Source organism: Lepisosteus platostomus, chromosome 16 (genome assembly GCF_059453375.1).
Source record: "Lepisosteus platostomus isolate fLepPlt1 chromosome 16, fLepPlt1.hap1, whole genome shotgun sequence".
In the NCBI taxonomy this organism is placed as follows: domain Eukaryota; kingdom Metazoa; phylum Chordata; class Actinopteri; order Semionotiformes; family Lepisosteidae; genus Lepisosteus; species Lepisosteus platostomus.
In genome coordinates, this window is record NC_142626.1 from 4,400,157 (window position 1) to 4,422,837 (window position 22,681).

Here is a 22,681-nt window from a genome sequence, read left to right on the forward strand (position 1 = left end):
CACCTACTTTTGAATAGTGCTCAGTAAACAGCAACAGGATAGTTTAATTCAGCCACCAAAGTGGAACCTAAGATTAATGTCCTCCGGGAATGGATGTAAAACCAGTAGATGTCATCTAAAAGACTTCACAATACAGTATATGCTGATAGCAGATATGCACTTGATATTGTTCATAACAACATTGCAGGATGGACACCTTAAGGATTCATAGCAGGCACTGATAAAGCAGTGAATTTAAATTGCACTGCTTTAAATCTTCAATCATTGTTCCTGTTCCAAAAAAGGACAAAATAACCTGCCTCAATGACTACATACCCATCGCACTAACATCAGTGATAATTAATGCATTTAAACACTTGATTCTTAATAACCTGAAGACTGCTGTCACTGCTACTCACCTTAATCCCCTGCAGTTTGCATCTAGGGCTAATAGGTCAGTGGATGATGCTGTGAATATGGGCGTACACTTTGTCCTGCTACATCTGGACCTTAGAGGCATGTTCGCTAGAATCCTGTTTGTGGATTTTAGCTCAGCATTCAACACAATCATTCCTAGCAAACTCTCAGAAATTAATGTAAGCCAGTCCATTTGTAAATGGATTCTCGACTTTCTGACTAACCATAAGCAGTATGTTCGAGTGGGTCCCTATCTTTCAACCTGTCGAACTATCAGCACAAATGTGCTCTCTCCTCTACTCTATTCCTTGTACACCAATGACTGCACTTCTGGCGACCCCTCAGTTAAATTTATCAAGTTTGCATATGACACCACTCTTATAGGCCTCGTCACAAATGGCAATGAGAGCCGGTACAGAAAGGAAGTGGATCACCTCACAACGTGGTGTATCACTAACAACTTGGATCTCAACACCACTAAAACTGTAGATAATTGACTTCAGAAAGCACCCTCCAGCACCTTCCTCCCATGGTAATTAAGGACATTACTGTCAATGTGGTGGAATCCTGCAAATTCCTGGGTCATGTTATCTCTAACACTCTCCACTGGGATGAAAACATTTTTCCATTATAGAGAAAGCACAGCAGAGCGTGTACTTTTTGAGACATCCCGAGAAGCTTGGCATTGCACAATCTATTCTCATATTTTACAGAGCAATTTTTGAAAGTGTGATAATTTCCTTTATTGTTGTCCGGTTTGGCTCCGCTACTGCACAGTCCAAAAACCAATTGCAGCGCCTTATCTTTCATCCCTTGCCATGGTTTACAAATCTAGAGCAGTAAATCCGGCCACCAAGATTGCTGCAGATCCCTCCCACCCGGGACATCACTTATTTCAAAAGCTTCCCTCCGGAAAATGCTTCAAAGTAATAAAAACCAAAACCAACAGACACTTGAACAGTTCCTTACCCAATGCCATATTTCTGCTTAACCAGCATCCTCCTCCTACAACTCCCCATTTCAGCTGAAAAACATTGAGTTAGTATTATTGCCAACTTGGTTCATACAGTATATCTTGTAGATAGATTTTGCACAAGAACCAGTGCGTTTTCCCAACATCTTTACATAGTTGCAGCTAACTCCTCAGACTGTACTTTCGCATATGCTCTGAACTTACAATGTGTCCTGCATATACTATAATGTTGATTGTACATTTCCACTGTACTGTAAAATGTGAATGTTCTTGTGTCTTAGAAATGTCTATATGTTCTGCATATCTGTACTGAACTATGAGCACGTATTATGACTGTGTTTTTGTGACTTCCCACCTTTTGTATATTGTCTAATGTAATTATGTTAGTAATGTTAATGCTCCTTTTGCACCTCTATGATTTTTGTGTTGAGCAGGTTCCAAATGTGCCAAGGCAAATTCCTGTAACTGACACATAATGGCGAATAAAAGTGATTCTGATTCTGATTATTTCTGGATGTGCCTATGTCCCTCTGCCAGACATCCAGATGCTAGCAGTCAACATTCATCTTAAGGGAGAATTGATAATGGTTCTGCATTGTCCCGGGAGAGATCCTTATCCAAAAGATAAAATGGTCTCCCTCACTTGCTCTCACGCAAAGACCTCTAGGTCATACTGTGGCTGAACACAGAGAAGGGCCTCTTTCACTACATTCCTGTGACAGGCAACAGGCTGTTTGGTCCAGGCACCCAAAGATTTTTAGAAATACTTAATATCACTTAATTCTAAGTGAAATAATAGGCCTTGTCCCTACAATTATTACACCTTGGAAATTGACATGGGGAAAGTTGAGGTGGTGCTGATCCACTCCGGACCACACTTGAGGCAGAGGGGAAGCAGAAAAGGAAACAAAAGACTCTGACTTGAATGGATACAGGACTCTCTTCCTCCCACGGGCCTCTATGCATGATGGGCAGAGCAGGAGAAGCTGTCTTCTGTAAGACAGGGGAGAGGAAAGACCTTAGTGCCAGAACTGAGGCCCTGTGCTAGAACTTCGTTTTCCTGGGGGCAGAACAAAGGAACGGGGCTGCAGAGTCAGAACTGAGGACACAGACAGAGTGGAGCAATGCCTGGGGGAGGATTTCCAGTACAGAGACTGGGGAGACTAGACTGTGGGGAGTTCTTGCTTCTTCTTCCAAACAGGAACTATTGGGGACAAATGGTTTCCTTGTTTGTGAATTGATGTACTGTATAGGGAAAATAATATTGAAGGACCATTTTCTTTTCTACCTACAGTAAATGGGTTATTGAACCTCTGGTGATCGAGTGTGTCCCTCGGAGAAACTTTGTGTGTCGTGGGTTCAATGTTTTTGAGTACACAGTGAGACATGTTGTAATCACTAAAGAATAAATTGCATTTATGCAAGACTAAAGTCTGGTGCTGGACTGTGGGTGCACTGGTGGTTCTGAGAGATATACAGATGCAGCCATTCAAAATGGGTGGGGTATTTTGCGGCATACCCCGGTGGGCGTGTCGCGGTATCACGCGGTGACACGCAGTGACACGCAGTGTCACGTGGTTAATCGCATGTCATTTGACGCTCTGCCGAAAACTATCCGGCGTCACCTTGTAAAACCGCCAGGGGGAGCTTAACCTCTCATGTACAGCATTTGAGCTTTTAATTTTAAACTGTGTATTACAGCATGTTAATCATCAGTCATTAAAATGTTGGTATATTTTATGAAAGCAAGATTGCTCAGTTGGACAAAAGTACACAACATACCTTTATCAGAAATATTTATGGATCAAAGCCTTTACCGAAGATATTACTAATAGTATTAATAATGGATGACTTTGGACAAGCTATATACTCAAAGTATAATTTCTTTAGCACATTTGTACAAGCACTTGGAATCTGTCTAAGCCATACTTTGTCAGGCATTTTGTTTTACTTCAACGGGCATAAAAACTTCCTTGCTTTTAACAGAGCGTTTCATAATTTCTAACTACGAAAATGATTTAAAATGCGACACTTATCATTCAAATAGAGCTCAAAATATCACAAGGATCCTCAAGAGCACAGCAAAGACTGTATTAAAAGATACTTGTATGTATCAACGCTTTCTTTTCCGTATGACAGATTTTATGGAACCACTTCAGAAGGGTGTCAGCCAGTCAGATTCCAGGAATCGGTACTTTAAAGGAAAAATACACACCGGTATTCCATTTCTCCCTAACGATTTTAAGCATCGAAGTATTTAACTAGCATGTGAAATAGCGTGTGAAAAAGTGGTAGTTTTAAGCTTTTCTGCTAATATAATATGGAATCGCGTATCTAAAGAATTTAATAACGATATGATTATATTCGTGTACTGCGACAGGGCTGTGTAGGGCTGTTTTGCCTCCCTGTTCATGCAACTTCCCCTGTAGCCTACTGGTCTATGTGCTTGACTAACAACTCACAGGTTGTGTGTTCAAATCCAGCTGGTGCTGGACTTTTCTTTTAACAAACATTTCTTCGAAAAAATAGAATAGCGATATTATGGACAATCAATTGACTTTTATATTTCAAAATATCACAACGTGATCAATTTTAAGTCATTTTTGATAACAATGAATAGTCACCTTCTTCCCTTCTGACAACGGTTCCTGCTTCTATTGTGTGTGTGTGTGCAATAGAGTAAATTTTTATAGAGAAATGGAGGCTGGACAGTATGCGTTACAATATAAACATTTTATTGATTTAAATCGCAAACGCGTGTTTAATTATGTGTTTTTTAATCATAATCAGGCTAATGGATTTCTACATTTCTGTATGAACCAGCTTAGAGGTTCATACAGAAAGACAGCTTGTGTTTAAATTGAGTGTAAGGTAATTTATGCTTCTAAAGTCATGGTCAGCATTTATTATTGTACTGTGCTGTAAACTTGTTCTGTGCCTAGTCACATTATTTTATAGCGTTTTTATAGCGTTATCAAATCTGGTGGCGCTGTGTGTTAGTTTCCTGACTCCCATGTCACATGGTCTGTGATTGAATCCCATGGAACTATGACTTTATTTTTTAACAAACATTTCTTTGAAAAAATGAAACGTTTCCCTTGGTCAGAGATTAAATAAAACCTCACTCACACCAAACAAATTTATATTTCTAAATATCACAACATGATCGAATTTAAGTCTTTTTCGTAACAATGAATAGTCACCTATGCGTTACAAAATGAACATTTAAAATGTTTAGGGAGAAATGGAATACTGGTGTGTATTTTTTACTTTAAAGTACCAAGACCAGCCATATACAGTGCCTTGCGAAAGTATTCGGCCCCCTTGAACTTTTCAACCTTTTGCCACATTTCAGGCTTCAAACATAAAGATATAAATTTTTTATTTTATGTGAAGAATCACCAACAAGTGGGACACAATTGTGAAGTGGAACGAAATCTATTGGATTTTTGAAACTTTTTTAACTAATAAAAAAATGAAAAGTGGGGCGTGCAAAATTATTCGGCCCCTTTACTTTCAGTGCAGCAAACTCACTCCAGAAGTTCAGCGAGGATCTCTGAATGATCCAATGTTGTCCTAAATGACTGATGGTGATAAATAGAATCCACCTGTGTGTAATCAAGTCTCTGTATAAATGCACCTGCTCTGTGATAGTCTCAAGGTTCTGTTGAAAGCGCAGAGAGCATCATGAAGACCAAGGAACACACCAGGCAGGTCCGTAATACTGTTGTGGAGAAGTTTAAAGCCGGATTTGGATACAAAAAGATTTCCCAAGCCTCAAACATCCCAAGGAGCACTGTGCAAGCGATCATCTTGAAATGGAAGGAGTATCAGACCACTGCAAATCTACCAAGACCTGGCCGTCCCTCTAAACTTTCAGCTCAGACAAGGAGAAGACTGATCAGAGATGCAGCCAAGAGGCCCATGATCACTCTGGATGAACTGCAGAGAACTACAGCTGAGGTGGGAGAGTCTGTCCATAGGACAACAATCAGTCTTACACTGCACAAATCTGGCCTTTATGGAAGAGTGGCAAGAAGAAAGCCATTTCTCAAAGATATCCATAAAAAGTCTCGTCTAAAGTTTGCCACAAGCCACCTGGGAGACACCCCAAACATGTGGAAGAAGGTGCTCTGGTCAGATGAAACCAAAATCGAACTTTTTGGCCACAATGCAAAACGATATGTTTGGCGTAAAAGCAACACAGCTCATCACCCTCAACACACCATCCCCACTGTCAAACATGGTGGTGGCAGCATCATGGTTTGGGCCTGCTTTTCTTCAGCAGGGACAGGGAAGATGGTTAAAATTGAGGGGAAGATGGATGCAGCCAAATACAGGACCATTCTGGATGAAAACCTGTTGGAGTCTGCAAAAGACCTGAAACTGGGACGGAGATTTATCTTCCAACAAGACAATGATCCCAAACATACAGCAAAATCTACAAAGGAATGGTTCACAAATAAACGTATCCAGGTGTTTGAATGGCCATGTCAAAGTCCAGACCTGAATCCAATCGAGAATCTGTGGAAAGAGCTAAAAACTGCTGTTCACAAACGCTCTCCATCCAACCTCACTGAGCTCGAGCTGTTTTGCAAGGAAGAATGGGCAAGAATTTCAGTCTCTCGATGTGCAAAACTGATAGAGACATACCCCAAGCGACTTGCAGCTGTAATCGCAGCAAAAGGTGGCTCTACAAAGTATTAACGCAAGGGGGCCGAATAATTTTGCACGCCCCACTTTTCATTTTTTTATTAGTTAAAAAAGTTTCAAAAATCCAATAGATTTCGTTCCACTTCACAATTGTGTCCCACTTGTTGGTGATTCTTCACATAAAATAAAAAAATTATATCTTTATGTTTGAAGCCTGAAATGTGGCAAAAGGTTGAAAAGTTCAAGGGGGCCGAATACTTTCGCAAGGCACTGTACAGTACTGTATGTTTATGTTCCAAAATTAATATCATTTATGGCCTTCACACGCGTTACAGTATGCTCCTATTCTTTTTATGCTCAGCTACTAAGATTTCCCTTCATTGGTAACATTCAATATCTACAACAGGCACAGTAAAGACGTTTACTGTAAGTCTTTCTACGACAGACCAACGGACCACGAGTGCCCCTGTCGGTCAACCAATTACGTACCGCGGTATCCCGCGTCATCTTGCATCACGATGCGCGACGCCGCAGCCAATTACCTGCGGTACGTGTCTGTACCGTTCACTTTGAATGGCTGCATCTGTAAAGACCCTACTGTGGGGGAAAAGGAGTCTTAAATGCTACAGAGCTAATTTTAAAAGCAGTTTCTTTATTTAGGGTTCACCATCTTTAACATATGCATATCAAAATCCATCATGTTACAATAAATGTAACAGTTTTAACCATTTTAAAATCCACATTCTTTTTATTGTAAACGAACAAGTAAGGGTTTATTCCATGCTGAAAAGACAAAAAAAGAAACATAACATTTGTGGAGCCTTCTTCAGGTGTCTGTGGAAGGCTCCACAACCAAAACGTTGTTTCTCTTCTTCTCTTTTCAGTATGGAATAAATCCTTACTTGTTCCTTTGTAGCCTACGAATGCTGACGCAGCCCCTACTTGAACAAGTTTTTATTGTAAATATGTAAATTACATAAATATTGTAACCATAAATGACATAATGACATAAATGACATAAATATTGTTTAACCCAGTGAGTGTTCATTATTTCTTTTTCAACCATAGCTGTCCCAGAAAACAAAGAACTCATGTGCCTCTAATCATATAAACTGTTTGGGTATATTTGTCTATATATAATCTGCTTGGTCATTGTCTGCTATTCCCTTTTTTGTAACCCCCCATTTGTAATATTATTTTGGTGAGGAGTAAATCTAATGTTTAGCTCTAGTTAGAGATTTGTCCACTTTCTATCACTTTCATTGTTTAACTTGAAAAAAGGTTTTTGTTTATTGTAAATTTAAAACAGTAAAGTAATGCAACTCTTAGAAGAAAATAACATATTTTCATATTCTGTATCAGAACATTATGAACAATAACTGTACTTTTGTTACAGATTACTTTTAAAATTTAATATAAGAATACATTTCATAAATGATATACAAACCCAGCTAAGTTCAATGCAGAAGAAGCAGCTCTGCAGCTGCTCTCAGTCCTCTGTAGTTCCTGTTGATAAGCCCGAGCAGCTCCTGTAGAGCTGAGAGAGGTTTTTGTACAGACGTGTATCACTGTGTGAAAGGGAAGCTTACACCCTGCTGACATTAATAATCTCCTGCATCTTCAGCCTGGACTCCTGTGATGGTTAGTTTATACTGTGACCCAGACCCACTGCCACTGAAACGGTCAGGAATCCCAGACTGATGGTTGGAGGTATAATATATCAGGAGCTGTGGAGCCTGGCCAGGTTTCTGCAGGTACCAGTTGAGATAGCTGCTAACAGACTGACTAGTTGTACAGCTGATCGAGACAGAGCTTCCTGGGAGAACAGACTGAGCTGGAGACTGAACAATCAGAACAATCTGTCCACTGGACTCTGAAAGTGAGATGGTAACAAAAAGAATTGTTAATACTTGCTTGTTATACAGTAAACATTTGTGTATGAACTTGTCTCAGTAAACACATGTGCTACATTTACACTAAGGAATTAAAACTTACCTTTTGTACTTATGATACATTGTCACAGGGAGGGCAGGAGGGGTGCCCAAGTGAGTCCTTTTAAAAGTAAATGATGGCTCAATTGCGCTTAGGTGCAAAGATGATGGTATATTATGACAATGCTCCCCACAGACTATTTATATATAGCAAAACAAAAAAAAAAACCTTTCTCTAAGAAAGAGGTCAGGAGTTCTAGCACACTTAGGTTCTATCAGCTCCACACTGTAGCGATAACGAGACTAAAACCCCGTTAGATCTATCCCCCCTTCCTAAATAGGTACCATATGGCCCTGCTCCCTTGGACTGTACCACTGTTAGAAAATTATGGAGCTGCATTTCACCCCAGATAAACTAATTTCCCTAACATGGGAATTCTCTCTTTCTTTTAAAGAATAGTGTAAACAGAATGTATAAAAAAACACCAACCCTGAATATATTTCACTTATTTTTAACCTCCTGTAAAAATGGTACTTCCTTTACTGGAAGATGGGCGCATGCACCACTCCACGTTGACATTATAAAGCCGAGCTGAAAACGGGTATTGAGTTTGGACCCAAGAGGCCACCATACCAGGAATTCGGATAGCAAGATGGAAGAGTCAAACAGACAGAGCGCGCTCTCACACAGATAAGTACAAATGAAGATAAACGGAGTTTGTGTTTGTGTCTCTTCAGGTAACAGAAACGGATTTTGAAATAAGAGGAGATAATGTATTGCGTGTATGAAAATAGGAAACTGCTAGCCAAGCCCCGAGTGTGCACCCTCATGAGCTAGCTAGCCGACAGGAAAGTGTATGCAAAGTCGTGTGTAACTCAAGATGGATAACGAGTGTCTTGTAATGTACAGTCTGCGGACATACATGTTAATAGTAAGACAATAGTAAGACAAAGACTTTAATCCTCACCTTGAGCAAAGAGCACCAGTGTCCCCAGCAGTAGAATCAGTTGCATCATTGTCCTGTGTGAGTCAGTGACTCTGAAAGGGCTGATCAGTGACTGATCCACACTGTGAGTCTTAAAGTGCTTGGAGCAGTATGGCGGCACAGGTATGCAAATCTCCTTCCTGTTTACAAATCATGTCACAGACAGTTAGATGAAATCTGAGCTGTGAAAACAGTTGGAGCTTGTTTGGGTTTTGTGTTGGTTTTCCTCTTTTCTTCTGCAGTCAAAGAGATATGGCTTGCTGTCACTTGGCTGTGTTATGGCCATGAGCTGATTTGGCCACCTGGTAATTGAGAAAACCTGAAGAATGTTTTGGGAAATTCTTCAGCAGAAGAACAGGAGATGGTCTTACAACCTGTGGTTAAATTTCTCTCTCTACGTCTGGATGCCATAAAATGAATGGGAACCTATTTTCCTATTCTAAAATGCACCAACTAATCAAGAAAGGCTGTTTTTAACCAAGGGATTCCTCACTCAGGAAATCATAGTTCGCTCTTAGCAAGGTACAAATACTCAGCTCCAATCTGGTCTTTATGGATTACCTGGACAAGGACCTCTTACCTGACCACCAATTTATGTTCTGTACCCTCTTATCCACTCTTTTCTCTCTTTCTGTTCTGGTCTCTTTTTTAACTGGCTTGTCTTCTGTCTTTTATCCTACACTTGGCAATCTTAATAATTTACCCAGAATGTAAGAAACATTTGGGACAGTAGCTATATTACCCTGCAACTCACAAGTGGCAACCCACTGAAGCTCAGCAGGTGTGAGCCTGATCAATAGCTGGATGGGAGACCTTCTGGAAGAGGTGTTAGTGGAGCCAGCAAGGGGTGCTCACCATGTGGACTATGTGGGTCCTAATGTACCAGTATAGTGATGGGGACATTATACTGTAAAAATGTGTTGTATTTTGGATGAGACGTAAAACTGAGGTCCTGACTCTTTGTGGTCATTAAAAATCCCAGGGCGTTCCTCGAAAAGAGTAGTGGTGTAACCCCAACATCCTGGCCAAATTTCCCATTTGTCCTTACCAATCATGGCCTCCTAATAATCTCCTTCTTTGAATTGGCTTCATTACTCTGTTCTTCTCCCCACTGTTAGCCGATGTGTGGTGAGCGTTCTGGCACACTATAGCTGCTGTCGCATCATCCAGGTGGATACTGCGCATTGCTGGTGGTGGAGGGGAGTCCCCATTATTTGTTAAGTGCTTTGAGTGGAGTGTCCAGAAAAGCGCTATAAAGGTAAGCAATTATTATTATTAAGCTTCTGGTTTACTTTAGTTAGTTCTTTTAATGGAACTGTGCCACACATGTTGGGACATGCACAACCATATTGACATGGGACAGATGTGTATGGTACAAACACTTGAATGGCAGCTGTAAACACCTGGAATGTAAAATCTGAGATAAAGAATACACTGCTGTTGATTAGGAATGTTTGATAGCAGCAGTAAAACAAACAGCCCTTGAGCTATAAGTTAAAGAAACCATCAGTGGTACAGTACAAAAGACTTTAAAGACAAGGGAGGACCCACTCAAGATCTCCAGCACTGTCCTTCTGTCGTCTCTGTATTAAAATATTTCCTGAAGAAATAAAGTTGCCCGTGATATAAAAAAGGGATGAAATTAATTTATTTTTTAATGTTTCAAAAAAACATTTAGAAGATGCAAAAAGAGAGAGGACACACTCTGAGTCCTTCCACAGGTGGGATTCAAACCAGAAAAAACATCCACGATCAGTCAAAGATATCCAAGTGTCCTTCAATAAGTTTGATTCCCAGATTCCTTGCAGTTTAATTCTTTCTCAGTCTTGATCTTCATCTGACCATCTAAATGTTCCCATATTATACCAATACAGATGAAATATTAATAATTATATTGCTTTTCATTGCAATGTATTTCTCATTACATTGTCACTGTGCAAAGTGTAATTTGACAAATGTATAGATCTTTTGCAAATATAATATAATAATTTTCAGAAGAAATCAGGGATGTAAAAGTGTCCCATTTCTTCATTCGCGAGTACAGGTAAAGATAGCCACAGTTAAGCTTTTATTAACTGCCCTATAATGTTGTGTGAAAAGTGGGTTGTTTTGAAAAGTACATGAGGATAAAATATGCCCAGTGTGAGAGGAGATAGGAGACAAGGAGATTAGCCTGATAGAGCTGGAGAGAAGAGGAAGAAGACTGATAGGCTGGAACCCACTCACGCCAGGTAGAGACAGAAACAGAGCAGCTCAGTGATATTGGTACTGTTGATGTTGGCAATGAGCACCCTCTTGTGGGCATTGCAAGAGCTTTTTAAGTGTAATAGTGTGATGGGCGGGAGCCACAGGTGTTGTTGCAGACAGCATGATGAGAGAGGAAACAGGCCTTCATTGATAACAGATTATAAGATATCACTTTAAGATAAATGAATTATATACTAGAAAACCTTAATTATACAGCTTTGATGAACACATATGTTACGTCGCCAATATGGCTCAGTCTAGGGGCGAATGGGGACTAACATATGAGCCAAGGTTTAACAGACAGAAATACACCCCTATGTGTAGGATGGTGGAAAAAACTAGGAAGTAAAAAAATCAACTAACTACACTATTCCACAACCCATGTATCTGAGAAAGAAGCAAAGCCAAAGAAAAGTCTTTACCAAGCTATCTTTCTACTCTGTACTAAACTAAAAAAAATAAACAAAACACAGGTGCCACAACAATCCCAACACCACAGCTAAGAAAACAAGTCTGACACCTCTCTCATTTTCACCGTTCTTCTTCTTACACCTCACTTCAAACTCATCTGAGGAAGTCCTGTACCGGCATTTAAAACTGGACCGCTCTCTTCAACCAATCCAGAGAGAGAGACTTAATTTAGGCATACTGTACGCCTGTCACGGATGTCAGAAGGGACGAACCATGAAATGGCAGGAGAGCATAAAAGACCCTACGCATAGCGGAGAGATGGGGGTTAGCCCGGGTTCAGCTGTTCAGGACATGCCGTATAGAAACCTATGCCCTCAGGTCAAGGACAGGAGTGACCTGGTGCTAGGCGGGTCTCAGGACATCCGAACCTCAATGCTGAGTGAGGAGCAGAACAGAAGCAGGAAGTAAATAGGCTACACAACAAGACACACCAGAAAGACATGAATAATCACAGGAAACTAGGAACAGGACAGGAGAGCAGCACCCTCTAGGTGTACAGGGTGTGACAACGCCCACTTCCAAAAATGGATTCCCGCATGGGAGGGGAGTTAAAAAAAACAGAACGTAACACATAATAACGAACTTATACACAGGACACATGAGGCATACCTTTTACAAAGATAACATATTCTAACATTGAAAGTAATACAAAGGAGCATTAACAACAATACATAATGACAAACAGGATCTCTGTTACTTCCAAATTTGATTAAATCAGAGTACTGCACTGAAACCTTTGTAGAAAGGAATTGCAGGAATAAATATAAAATTATGTAAGAAATTTTGAAAAATACAAGTGCACTCAATACCAAGGCAGATGAGATCAGTCAGGCTAAGCAGATGGGAAAGATTTATTAAATCTATAAATTAATTTGCCTGTAATTTAGACCTCAGGTATGTTTTAATCAACTTGAGCTTCAAAAAGTTCTTCTCTGCTCCTGCTGCTGTCACTAGGAGAGCGACTGCAATCCGAAGGGGTACAAGCTGGGTTCCCAATACCACCATTTAATGAAATACAAGGGAAACTTAAAAAAACATGCATTTTAATGCCAATTACATATAATCTTTGAACAGTCTTTTGTACTGTACATTCACTTTCACTTCTAGGTAAAACACAGCCCTTTCAGAGTCACTGACACACAGGACAATGATGTCACTGATTTTACTGCTGGGGACACTGGGGCTCCTGCCTGAATGTGAAGATGAAGAGGAAACCTTCTTTTCTGAAAAAGAATATTATCTTTCTAAATATTATGCCTGAATATGCAATTACAACCTTTGAGTTAATGAAAAATGTACAGTATTATCTAGGTGTTGCAAGCTGTTTAAAAATAATGAGTGCAACTTGACAGAATCCCTCCCTCTCTCTGTATTTCTCTCAGTCTTTCTTTCAGATACTGGGCTGTTCTACAGAGTGCAGGTATGCTCCTTATCTAGCTCTCCTGGCTGCTTCACACCCTGCTGACAAGAGGCCAGATATTTAAACAGGGAGGAGCTCAGCTGTCCAGCATCAGCACTATAACAACTGACAGCTGGCTCCTCTTAAGCAGTGACTCACCCTGACTGTCACACTCAGGTTATTCTGAGTGCTTATACCCTATAGATTCACAATCTATAAACATTTATAACTTATTTTAAATCACTTTCCCCTCAGAGTCCAGATTGTTGTGACTCTCCAGCGCAGACTGATGTTCCAGGAGGCTCTCTCTATCAGCTGCACAGCCAGTACCTGCACCAGTACGTAGAAACCCTGTTTCAGTTTTATGGGTGAAAGAAGTTATGTCTCTAAAAACAGCAAACATGATCAAAAAAACAAAATATGTTACTTGCATAAGTATTTACCTGTTTGTATCGATTGTTACTTAATCGGTTGGACAATGACATACAGTAGGAGCATGGTCTGAAAAATCAATTCTGCCAATATCGCAACATTGAATCCTATGACTATCTCTCTGGTATATATCCAGCAGCCATATCACCCTGCAACTCACAACTGGCAACCCACTGAAGCTAAGCAGGTGTGAGCCTGGTCAGTACCTGGATGGAGACCTCCTGGGAAAAACTAAGGTTGCTGCTGGAAGAGGTGTTAGTGGGGCCAGCAGGGGGTGCTCACCCTGTGGTCCATGTGGGTCCTAATGCCCCAGTATAGTGATGGGGACACTATACTGTAAACAGGTGCCGTCCTTCGGATGAGATGTAAAACCGAGGTCCTGACTCTCTGTGGTCATTAAAAATCCCAGGGCGTTTCTCGAAAAGAGTAGGGGTGTAACCCCGGTGTCCTGGCCAAATTTCCCATTGGCCTTAACCAATCATGGCCTCCTAATAATCCCCATCTATGAATTGGCTTCATTACTCTCTGCTCTCCTCCCCACTAATAGCTGATGTGTGGTGAGCGTTCTGGTGCACTATGGCTGCTGTTGCATCATCCAGGTGGATGCTGCACATTGGTGGAGGGGAGACCCCATTACCTGTAAAGCGCTTTGAGTGGAGTGTCCAGAAAAGCGCTATATAAGTGTAAGCAATTATTATTATAATATAAAAATAATCAATCCTTGTATATAATGAATGAGGGAAGGAATAGTGAGTGTAATCACGCTCACTTGGATAGACATCGCTCCAGAGATCTATTATTCCCATTTCCCCCTTTAGTAAATTAATCTTTTTATGCAATGAATTAGCCCTCTGAGAAGATATATTTGTAGAATCAAGCTTGGGTTAAGACGCACATTCCAATCACCTCACAAATCAGTATCCCTTGTGCATTAGCCATCAAATCAAACATTTTTTTTATAAAAATTAAAATCACTACCAGGTGGGACATATACATTAAGCAATGTCAGTAATTCCACTTCCATTTTCCCAATACTAATACATATAATAATAATTATAATAGCTTATATATATATACACTTATATACAGATGCAGCCATTCAAAATGCGTGGTACAAACCCGCGGTACGGTAATCTACCCACAAGCCACTTTTGGTAGTGAAAAGATTTCATCATTTAATGTCTTTACTGTGCACATTTAAATCGCCTTAGTTTTGAATATTTATATGGAATTTTACCACTAAAGGGAAATTTTAGTAGCTGAGCATAAAAAGAAGAGGAGCATAACGCATATGAAGGTCATAAACGATATTAATTTAGGAACATAAACATTACTGTACAGATGTAGCCATTCAAAGTTCACGGTACAGACACGTACCGGAGGTAATTGGCTACGGTGTCGTGCATTGTGACGCACGATGACGCGCGGTACCGCGGTACGTGATTGGTTGACCGACAGGGGCACTCGTGATCCATTGGTCTGTTGTAGAAAGATTTACATTAAACGTCTTTAATCTGCCCGTTGTAATATTGAATATTTATATGGAATTTTACCACTGAAGGGAAATCTTAGTAGCTGAGCATGAAAAGAATAGGAGCATACTGTAACACGTGTGAAGGCCATAAACGATATTAATTTTGGAACATAAACATACAGTATATGGCTGGTCTCGGTACTTTAAAGAAAAAATACACACCAGTATTCCATTTCTCCCTAAACATTTTAAGCATCGAAGTCTTTAACTAACGAGATACTGGAGTCAACAAGCATACTTTTAGAATTTGATTAAAAGGGAATATAATATGGAATCGCGTATCTAAAGAAATTAATAACGATATAATTATATTCATGTACCGCAACACAAGAATAGTACATGCTGTACATTGTCTGTTGATAATGTTTCTGTAGTGCTTTTTCAACACTCTGCATGTGACCTTGCCGGTGGCGCTGTGGGTTAGGTTCCTGACTCCCATGTCACATGGTCTGTGATTGAATCCCACTGTGGAACCATGACTTTTTTTAACAAACATTTCTTTGAAAAAATGAAACGTTTCCCTTGGTCAGAGATTAAATAAAACCTCACTCGCACCAAACAAATTTATATTTCTAAATATCACAACATGATCGAATTTAAGTCATTTTAATAACAATGAATAGTCACCTAGGCGTTAAAATATAAACATTTATATTGATTTAAATCGCGTTTTGATTTAAATCGCAAACACGGGTTTAAATATATGTGTTTTTTTATTCAAAATCAGACAAATGCAACATAAATTGATATCTTTGTCTTCTAAGTATCTTAATAAACTTTCAGCATAGCTTTCTCCCCATTTAGATTTATTTTTCTTGGGATCTTGGGATCAAACATGGAAAGATTAGATTGTAATCGTTTTTATTTTTTAAATACATTGCGGAGTTAAAGCAAGTTAAAGTCTTGATTTTATATATCACCTTTAAAAGTGGAATCTCAAAGCAAAGTAAATACCCTACACCGATTGTACCCATCTGTCATGCTAATAAAGCACCTTGAATTGAATTGAATTGAATTGAGGGAGAGAGCCAGGACAGACAGGCAAATACACTCCACAGACATTCACAACAGCGACATATCATAAAACGTTTGCACATATAGTTAAGTTATTACTTGGTTTTCAAAGTGCAATAAAATACAATATTGTTGTTGTTGCTGTTATTGTTGTTTTTATCCTGTAAAGCGTTTTGAGAAGCCACCTTTAAAGGCGATATATAAAAGCGCTGAATCTTATGGAATGTGTTCCCCTGGGGATTCAAAAAATGTATTTTTTTAATCGCTTATCTAAGGAAATAGCAGTATAACTTTGTTCATGCACAAACAGTGACATGTAACATTATTAATTTGGGTGTCTCCTCTTGCCAGAAAGCTCTAAATTGCATTTTGAGTGCGGTTTTTGACTTTTTCTAAATTGCAACCCATAAATAAAGCTGATACAGTTTAAACATATTTTAAACTGTATTACAGCAGCACAATGGACAATGCAACGTAAATTGCAAAAATGCACTTGGAATCTGTCCAAGCCCTACTTTGTCAGGCATTTTCTTTTACTGCAACGGACATAAAAACTCCCTTGCTTTTAACAGAGCGTTTCATAATTTCTAACAACGAAAATTATTTAAACTGCGACACTTATCATTCATTCCATTCCATTCCATTATCAGTCTTCCATTTCTCCCTAAACATTTTAAGCATGAAAGTTTTATGAAACGGTACCCAAATTGCTGTATGGAATGAATTTTAATTTAAAAAAAATAAATATTTAACACAAAAATTAAGCTGTTTACATCTTCCGCCTGAGAACAGTCACCCGTTGCTACACAACGCAGAAACACAGCCACTAACTAGCAAAGAGAGGACATTATCTAGCCAATATGATAAAGAAATAAATGATTATTTTATTTCTTTTGCACATTTATTTGAACATTTCCATCGATTGTACAAGCACTTGGAAACTGTCCAATCCCTAGTTCATCAGGCATTTTCTTTTACGCTGCGGGCATTCTCCCGGTCTGGCGCCGATCTATGTCTTCTAGGATATAATACCAGCAAACTCTTGTTTTTATGTCCACTATAACAGATGAATCTTCTTTGCTTTTAACCAAGCGTCTAACCCCTCTGATTGGAGAAAAAAGACGTGCTGGTTTGCTATACATACTGTACCAGGAAGATGATTTCTTTCTATTCGAAACATGTATTTTAAAAGTTTAAGAAGTAAAAACCTTACAGTGTACGCAGATTTCTAAACTGATCAGGATCGTTATCTTTGTCTTATCCATAATAATGTTCACCGCTCTGTCCAGCAAATTAATAATAAACTTTATTTTATATAGCGTTTTAAACAAATAAGTAATTAGATTGCTCATAAACCTAATCACTTTTTCTACATAAACACAGCGTAATTGCTCTCTGAAAATGCTTTTTCTTTTTATTTAGGCTCAGATTTCAACTATAGATTGTATTATTATAAACTTTCTTGGAAAAATGTATTTTATGTAAACCATGTTTGCTATTAATTCATTAAGGGCTAGAATATGTTAATTTTCTTCCAATGAAAGAAGGGTTCCTTTCGCCGTAGTCGAGTTGACATTAGAAGCTTGCCATGCCCGGTTTGTTACACCAATGCATTAGCATGTTAAAGCGATTTCATTGAGGAGCCTAGCTTTCTTAACTACTAAGTACTGTACTTCCTTGGTTTTGGAGGGGGGAGGTGTCTTTCGCTGGAAATCTCGCCCCCTTTTACTTTGAAAATACCTGTGAAACCGGTTTAATTCGTCACAGCTAGCACTCCCACAGAGAAAGGGGTTGTACTCTTTAATGTCTAAACAGGAACACATCATTATATCTCATTTTGTATTTCTATAAAAAAATCGTTTGCCCAGCCTAACACTATTGTTGTTATTGTTTTTATCCTGTAAAGCGCTTTGAGGAGCACAGCTTTCTCACCACTTAGATTACTTTTTGATACCATCCTTACAAAAAGCAGAAACTTCTTGTATTTTCCGATGACATACAAGTGGAAAGATTACAGATTTTAATCGTCTTTTTTCTGAACCAGGGAAAATCTGATCATGTTTCTCTATAACAATAATAAAAAACTTTATTTTACATATCACCTTTAAAAGTGGCATCTCAAAGCAATACAGTAGATGTAAACCACAGATTACAAAGTAAATACCCAGACAAACACAAACGCGTTTTTAATAAAATGCTTTTATTCATTCAGCAGAGAGAGAGAGCGTAAAACCTGGGCGTAACAGCTGTTCCTTTTTCTGATCATTCGCTCTCTGGATAAACGTCTCGCCTGTCCTGTTCTTTGTTTTCCTAATTTGCTGATTATGCCTTCTGCGATCCACTCCTGCCCTCACACCTAAAGAAGACTATTTTAAATTTCTTTGCGTGGTCCATTGTGCAATTAACCCTTGTATGTGCTGTCCTTAAGGTGATATCACATAAAGGTGATATGTAAAATAATGTTTTTTATTATTGTTATAGAGAAACATGATCAGATTTTCCCCGGTTCAGAAAAAAAGATCTAAAGTATACTAGTTTGTCACTAGTATTCTTTTAATACAGTCTTTGCTGTGCTCTTGAGGATCCTTGTGATATTTCGAGCTCTGGTTGAATGATAAGTGTCGCAGTTTAAATAATTTTCGTAGTTAGAAATTATGAAACGCTCTGTTAAAAGCAAGGGAGTTTTTAAATTAAACAAATAATTTAAATAATAATTGTTATTACGTTTTTAATAAAATGCTTTTATTCACTCATAATTTGACAATTTCAGGAAGACTAAAGAAGGACTAAGGGAATTGTCATCTGTTGATGAAGCTCTGTGAGCTCAGTGACTTTGAGACCACTTGTTATCCCAGGTTGTTTGAATCGCCACAATTCAAATAGAGAAAAAAGAGCTGACTGACAAGATTTAAGATGTGGCTATCAATGTTGAATTAAAAAAAACACGTTGCCCAACGGTAGTTGCATTGCTTGAAAAATAATTTTATTTCGAGAGACTGGATAAGTAATTCAAGTGTTTTTTTAACTTCCTGAAAAACAAATAATAATTTAACAATATGTGCAAAAGTTTTATGATATGTCGCTGTTGTGAATGTCTGTGGAGTGTATCTTATTTGCCTGTCTGTCCTGGCTGTGCTCTCTCGCTCGTTCGCCCCCCCCTCAATTCAATTCAATTCAATTCAATTCAATTCAAGGTGCTTTATTAGCATGACAGATGGGTACAATCAGTGTTGGGTATTTACTTTGCTTTGAGATACCACTTTTAAAGGTGATATATAAAATCAAGGCTTTAACTTGCTTTAACTCCGCAAGTCTGAGTTCTTGTGTCTGTCCTATCCGAACCCGAAAGTATTACAATATGTATCTTTATAGCAGGTGGTGTACAGCTTTTTAGTATAGATTACACTTTTCTAAAATGTATTTAAAAAATAAAAACGATTACAATCTAATCTTTCCATGTTTGATCCCAAGATCCCAAGAAAAATAAATCTAAACGGGGAGAAAGCTATGCTGAAAGTTTATTAAGATACTTAGAAGACAACGATATCAATTTATGTTGCATTTGTCTGATTGTGAATCATAAAATACATATATTTAAACCCCGCGTTTGCAATTTAAATCAAAACGCGATTTAAATCAATATAAATGTTTATATTGTAACGCCTAGGTGATTATTCATTGTTATTAAAATGACTTAAATTCGATCATGTTGTGATATTTAGAAATCTAAATTTTTTTGGTGCGAGTGAAGTTTTATTTAATCTCTGAGCCATACTGATTCTTATGGAAGCCAGTTTCCGCCAGGGAGTAAAAAAAAACACACTATGGTATTCTCTCCGATGCAGTGCAGTTAAAACATATCTCTGATGCTGTTCCTAAATTAATATTGTTTATGACCATCAGACGCTTTATGATCCTTTTCTTTTTTCCAGTGGATTGAACAGGGAGAGGCATTTCATGATGTACTTTTCACTGATGAAACAACAGTGGCTCTGGAACAGTTTTCAACCATGTCGTTTTATAAAAAGGGGAGATATGTGAACAAGCAAAACCCAAAACAAACATGTATGCGATACGGCGTACGCGTTACTGAAGCTAAAAGTTTAGCCTTTATCACTAATGTAACCACTATATAAAGACATATATAAATCCCTACGTTACAGACTGTATATGGCTGGTATTGGTAGTTTAAAGAAAAAATACACACCAGTATTCCACTTTCTCCCTAAACGTTTTAAGCACCAGAGTCTTACATGTGGTTATTTCGGAAATGTTTGTACGTGCTCCTTCTGACCATGTTACTGTTTACTGTTACTGACCATATTAAGTTTAAGTGCCTGTGGGCACTTTTCCTGTCCGTGGGGGGTGGACATTAGAAGGTTAGTCTGTTCTACTCTGAGAATGTAGAGGGGGTGGAAAGTGCTTGCGGTCATTTAATTAGTATTAAAAGTCACACTGATTCCCTTGCGAAGATACGGACATAGGAATATTCATGCGTGGTCAAAAAAATGGCATTAAAACGACAAAGTGAAGGCTGTGAAAACATTCACAATGTACTTTATACACAAAGCAAGTGTTCTCACAACTCTAGGAGGTTTCGTGAAAATGCTACAGGCGTGCCAAAATCGTTATTTTTAATTCAAGGTGACTTTACTGCGGTTTTAATTTTCAGATTGTGAATCAAAAAGGCATTTAATTAAACATGCGATTGCAATTTTAATCAATTACTGTATTGATTGAAACACACATTCTGTACAGATACAGTCACATTTTCCTGTCGTCCAGTGCTGTAAAACGAATTAGCAGGTGATTGAGATAACAATGCACCGCCCACTGAGTGGAATGTTCTCATTTGTTCTAAATTGTAAAAAGAGGTGATAATTCTTAATAATTCCGTGTCGCATTAACTAACCTCTTCAGTTTATTCCGCCAGACAGTACATTAATAATAATAATAATAATAATAATTGCTTACACTTATATAGCGCTTTTCTGGACACTCCACTCAAAGCACTTTACAGGTAATGGGGACTCCCCTCCACCACCACCAATGTGCAGCATCCACCTGGATGATGCGACGGCAGCCATAGTGCGCCAGAACGCTCACCACACATCAGCTATCAGTGGGGAGGAGAGCAGAGTAATGTAGCCAATTCATAGAGGGGGATTATTAGGAGGCCATGATGGGGTAAAGGCCAGGGGGGAAATTTGGCCAGGACACCGGGGTTATACCCCTACTCTTTTCGAGAAGCGCCCTGGGATTTTTAATGACCACAGAGAGTCAGGACCTTTTAGGTCATTCATTATTAATACTATTAGTAATATCTTCGTTAAAGACTTTGATGGCGACAGCTCAAACATGAGAGGTTGAGCTTTATTAGCTCTACCTTGCGGAAATTCCGGATACTATTATTTTACTTGCGGTACTATAGGAGAATTTACGGTAACTCGCGGTACATTGTGTAAAGCGCATCGCAAAATAATGCAGTATCGCCCGCTTGTTTTGAATGGCTGCATCTGAACAAAAAAGTATACATTTTTTCCTGTTTGAAAAAATAATGTAATTAATTCCATACCAGTTACACCTCTTTAAAAATACAGCTGTAAGTGCTAACAATGTAAATTTAGGAACAGGCTGAGAAAAGTGTTATTCTAATTCTAATTCTAATTCTGAATACTTCGTTCTGATGAATGTAGGAAGCACTGGATTGACTGCTGATGGTCTTCAGAGCCTGATGTCTTGTGAATATATCCTGAGGGCTTAAACACCAGTAGCTGTGCTGTGGAAACCAGACATGAGCACAGTCCTCACTAGCTGGGCAGTGACAGCACTGAGGTCTTCGCTGGCTTGTCTGGTTGCTCTCCACAAGCTCAGGGAAAGCATAGCCTTGTCATTCAGCAGCATCCTGTGCAGAAAGAAACGCACATTCAGCGTTTATTCTATCTGCATTAGAAGCAGTTTAAATGGTTGGCTAACAGATCTAATTACCCTGCCCTTTTTGTGTGAAAATAGAAGCAATAAGCAATTGCTGGCATCTGATACAGTAAAAAATCCAAACAAGAGCCCAGAGTATAATAATAATTAAAGAGTTCTGCTCTGTACTGTACCTCTTCTCACCCTTTGTAACATGGCTTTTTGATATTCAGTGTGCATTTTAGTGAGGTCTGTTGCTGGAGATTTCATTATCATGAACATTTTGCAAAAACAAACCTTTTTTTCATCAGAATAATGAAAGTGACTGTGTTTTGTGTGAGCAGAAAAAGAAACAATGTCAGGACCAATCGAAAAAGCTACAAATGCATGGCCTTATTTCTTTTAGTGCTGCCTGGAAATAGTTAAATGGCAGTGATCCTCCATCTTTTTCAATTCTGTAGTGTTTCACAAGTGCTCATGCAAGGCAGTTCTATTTTTGAAAGTAACTGATAAGTATTTTTACACTAACTCTCTGACAGACAGATAGATAAAAAACAATTACTATCAGTTAACAGGTCCTGAACTACAGTCTACACTAAGAAGATTATATACAGTAAACCTGAAAGAGGCCCAATTCGTTCACAAGCTACAGTATAATAATAAACTATGTTTTATATATCCAACTGACCAATCTTGCTTCTGTAAAATATACCTCCTCTTTAATTGGTTCAA

General features: G+C 38.7%; 1 long non-coding RNA gene across 2 annotated transcripts; it reads right to left on the reverse strand.

Moving 5' to 3' along the window:
* Positions 1-407: 407 nt before the first annotated feature.
* Positions 408-9,174, reverse strand: LOC148646744 (uncharacterized). 2 transcript variants are annotated; one of them, XR_015927624.1, is made up of 3 exons: positions 8,922-9,040; positions 7,470-7,895; positions 408-2,362 (listed from the first exon to the last, which is right to left on the reverse strand). It is a non-coding gene; the product is annotated as an uncharacterized LOC148646744 (long non-coding RNA). The 2 variants fall into 2 exon arrangements; XR_015927623.1 differs by lacking the exon at positions 408-2,362 and having other exon boundaries at positions 6,655-7,895; positions 8,922-9,174.
* Between the last annotated feature and the right edge of the window lie 13,507 nt (positions 9,175-22,681).